Consider the following 4,608-nt stretch of genomic DNA (forward strand, 5'->3'; position numbering starts at 1 on the left):
CCATAGCCTGAGAGAGAGAGCTGCAGAGGTCCAAGTTTCTGTGTAAATGTCCCTACATGTCTCCCCCTACTTCCTCATGGAGGGGCTGTTTTATACCACTGTTGTGACCTCATCACGAAGTTCCCACCAAAAGCAAAGCCACTGGCTGCTGATTGGTGCTTCCAAATGACATCACTTTCCCAGGTGAGAGGACCAGTCACATGACCTGCAGCAGTGGTAAGTCTTAAACAAAGAAAGAGAGAGCTGTGCCCTCCCTATGGAATATATAACCCTGTTACCTAGGAGACCAGGTGAATCCAGCAGCCAGAATTTGTAACCAGAGGGGAAGGGTTTGGGCTGCTGCATTACAGCAGAGACAAACTGGGGGGGTGATTTCTCCACAAAGCTTACATACAGTCAGAGAGAAGATATCTCAGCATACCTGTAGATTGATTGTAGTCCACTTCATTCTGATGAGCATGGATAGAAAGAGGTAGGTAGCCGTGTTAGTTTGAAGTTAGAAGGCAGATCAAAGTGGCAATATATAGACAAACTCATTCATAAATGCATATTTCCTAGGCAGCAGAATTCTTATGAGGCCTTATAGTCTGCTAACACTTTTCTTATTCTTCACTTTTTTTTTCTCTCCTTCAGCCCTAATGCTGCCTCTGCATTACAGACAGCTGAGCCCCTGTAGATGAACTGATCCCTTTTCAGCTAAGATAGTTTCATATATTTCGTAGACATTAGGGTTGGAAGGGACCTCGCAAGATCATTGGGTCCAGCCCCCTGCCCAAGGGGCAGGAAGTTAGCTAGGGTTAAAGGATCCCAGCAAAATAAGCATCCAAACATTTCTTAAAAGTGTCCAGAGTAGGTGCTTGCACCACCTCTGGGGGGAGTCTGTTCTAGGCCTTGGGGGCTCAGACAGTTGTGCCTTTGAACTGCAATAGTTAATTTTTACATGTCAGGGAAAGTCTTTAAAATTCTCTAAATGCATTTTTGAACTGAAGTAACAGTCTGCAGGAATAGTCATTTGTCTGCATAATGAGAACAACCATAGTTAGGATGTTTTATGTGAAATAAATGCTTCTAATGGATGGATAAATTCCAGATTGTTACAACAGATCAATAATGAAGCCATACTTAATGATGCATCAAAGAAATGTCTCTAACAGTGGAATAGGAATATTTACTAAATGCTTTTTTGCAAGGAAAAACTGAAATATACTACTCAGAAAAAGAGCCTTTTTCAATTTTCTGTGTTCTTGGTATTTGTATAAAAGTAATGTATTTTAAAATAATTTTGGAAGGAGCTTGGGTTCCTACTGTCTTACTATTTTAGAAAACCTTTGTGAAAAATATACACAGAAATTGTGTACTAATCTTCTAGAGTAGATTACAGTGGATCTACACCATATTCAAATAGCACTTTGAAGTTTCCCATTTACAGGTGGTTGAAAGGTTTGTTTGTTTACTTTTTTGTCTAAGAAATAACAGAGATTTCCCTATTAAAAGAAGTTGTATTTGGATGCATGTGACCTCATGTGATGGGCACAACTAACAACTGCATAGTAGTTTATTGTTCATTAAGACCTTGTTTTTAGTTGCTCTTAAGTTTACCACATTTATGTTTCTGCTGAAATCTTCCATGTCAGGCCTCTAGTTCAGGCTAATTTTCAGTTAAAACTTGAGGAAAGAAAGTTTGTTTTGCCCAATGCTTAAGAAGAAAAACAACTCTTACAAATACTTTGTGGAGAAGCTTTAGTTCCTCAGTGCTTTGGAGTAAGTGTTGCATTTAGCAGGGAGCTGTCTCCTACAATCCCTATGACACTCAGCTAAATTTGGCCACATTATGAACCTGTGAAAAAATCTATTTGTATATGGTCATTAGAGTGTTTGGTATTTGCAGCAAATTTCTAAGACTTCATCTGAACTAAGTATGCTTCAGCTTGAAGATGGAACAACTGATAGAACTGCTTTCCATACCCTTGTTGCCCATATTGCCAAGAGTAACTGTGATGCAAGGAACCAAACTAAGAATCAAGAGAGATTTCTTGGGTTTTCAAACCAGTGATTCTCAGCCAGGGTGCTGCAGGATACTTTTTAATGGTGCCAAGAGCTGATGCTCAATATTCACACTGTTAGATGTGCATATTCCTACATACGATTCACAAGATAAACCCATAGATTTCAAATAGGAATTCAGAGTGTCAGAAACATCTAGACTTGTTGTGATCTCTCTGAATTCTTTGCAACATAAGAATTGATCTGTTATTTCTCTGTAGTAAAAAAACAAATGAAAGCTAAGAGCTGACATTTTCCAAAGGGGAGGGGCCTTGAGTCCAACATGGGCTCTAAAAAAGGGGTTGAGAACTGCCGCTGTAAAGGTTTGCTGACGACACGTCTCCAGTGAGTCTCTGGAAGAAAGCTTCCAGACAAGCCTACTCCCACTTGTGTGTGCCAGAACCAGAAATATACTGGGAATGCCACAGAACGGGCATGATCATATTCTCAAGCCATGGTGTCAGACTGGACAGCTGCCCAGGTTGTCTTTATAATGGTCAGCACATATGTTCTTGAGGAAAGCCAGAAAGTCAACCTTAACTAGCAATGTAGACATTACCCATGGTGTTCATGCACTGGTGGCTGAACAGCACGAGACAGGAGGAGGAACCATGCAGCGAAATGGGGAATCATGAGTAGAGCTGGGGGCGGGGAACAGGACAAATGGGGTTGAATAGTTAAAGGGAGACAGAAATAGGAGCTTAATGTCTGTGTATAGGGAGAGAATAGGAGGGAGGGTGTGGTATGGTGAATAGGCAGAGAGATAGAGCTGAAGTAGGAGAGTGGAGAAGAAGAGGAGAGGCAAGTTGGGGCATTGGATAGGATCAGAGCAGTAAAGGATGAGGAAGCAAGGAGGACAAGCTATAGAAGCGTAGTGGTGGAGTGGTGTAGAACACAGCTGCCCATGCCCAACTTCTAAGCAGCTGGGGCTGTATGTTGGGTGGACCATGCCAGCACAAGCCACGGGCTCCCTCCAGGCTGCATGCTGCATGGATATCACCCTGGCTTCATCGTTAGTTCTCCAGCTGCAGGCTGTCCTGCTGCACAATTGGCACCCCTGGAGTGGGGACAGGAAGTAGAAGCTGGAGGAGGGAGGGTGCACAAAGGCCTGGCTACTGCTGTGACCAGAGTGCTGGGAGGAGTGGCAGCTGGATGAGATTCCAGAGGCTTTTGAGTAACAGCTGAGTAACCCCGGTGTAGATCACTGGTCCTAATATTTTCTGTTCTTATTGCATCATAATTTCTTTTGACTGCTGCTGCATACCAAGCTATTGCTACTGGCTTGATGGGGTCTGTTTTTGGGGTTTTTTTGTTGGGTTTTTTTTGGCCTGAGTGATTATAGTTATTTTAGGACACAGCTGTGTATACAAATAGCATGCTTCTTTTCTGTGTGCATTACCCTGTGTTTGTAAACAGTGAATTTCCTCACTACAAAATTGTGTTTAGTCTATCCTTGAGGCCATATCAAAGGGTTTTTTTAACTTAAAAGACCAATTTACTGACTACCAGTGCTTTCACCTAATCTTGGGCTCTAAAGACTGTGTTCCTGACAAAATTCACATTATCATGGGGAATGAAGATTCTGCTCTTGAAGCTGAGCTAACAATTTTTGCTGAAGCAGCATAAAATCCAGTCTGCAACTCTGTAAGCCCTGAAAGGCTACAAGCAACGGGAGCTTTATGTAACCAAAGCAAGTAGCTGTAAATCAAACAGTTAGAAGCAGCATTCTGAGTATGAGGGTATACATTTTCTATAGTTGCTTTCAGCTTCATTCCTTTCCCTGTCTCAAAGGAGTGTTGCACCTCAGTCAGTTTTAGCTCCTCAGGAAGTAATGACTCCTATTTTTGACTCTGTTGCAGTCTCTTTTTTTCCACAGAAAGTTATTGGATTTCTTCCTCAGAAGAACAAAGCATTTGTAGGGTTGGGACTTCAACTATGTCCATATGACCACCCAGCCTCAGCCTAGCAGGAAACCAGTCCTACCCATGCACATGTGGCCAACAATTAAGGGGAACAGATATCTAAGAAGGGTCCTGATGCATATCTCAGCTCCACCCTCAGGCTGTCCTTTGAACCCCTGAGACCTCTCTCATAACCTCTTGAAGAAATCTACTCTGTCAGGCTTGGGTTTACACAAAGGAGCAGCAAGTAGACAGGACTTGTTTCTTAATGGCATTCCTGGTCTGAGCAGCGAAATGGAAATGATATGGCATGGCACTGAGAATAGATAAAGTGTGTCTTGCTTGGGAGAGGGGATGACTGTCGCTGCTTTATTGTTGTGCTGGATTTGTACACAATCGCACAACAATGCTTTTTTTGATACTTCCAAAGGGAATTAAATAGCAAAGAAAAAAGTAAGTAGATTACAGGCAACAGTGAAAGGTCATAACTCAACCATGATGTTATTGGAATCCTCTGACTTTTTATCATTCTATCCTGTTCCTCTTAAATTATTTAATAGCAGGAGCTTCTAGAATTGCATGAAAATACTTTATATAGAAACAACTGAGAACAGAAGAGACCAGAAAGTTTCATAGTTTCATAGTTTCATAGATTTAGGGTCGG

Source organism: Gavialis gangeticus, unplaced genomic scaffold, assembly GCF_001723915.1.
Source record: "Gavialis gangeticus isolate Ggan-Ray unplaced genomic scaffold, GavGan_comp1, whole genome shotgun sequence".
Taxonomy (NCBI): Eukaryota; Metazoa; Chordata; order Crocodylia; family Gavialidae; genus Gavialis; species Gavialis gangeticus.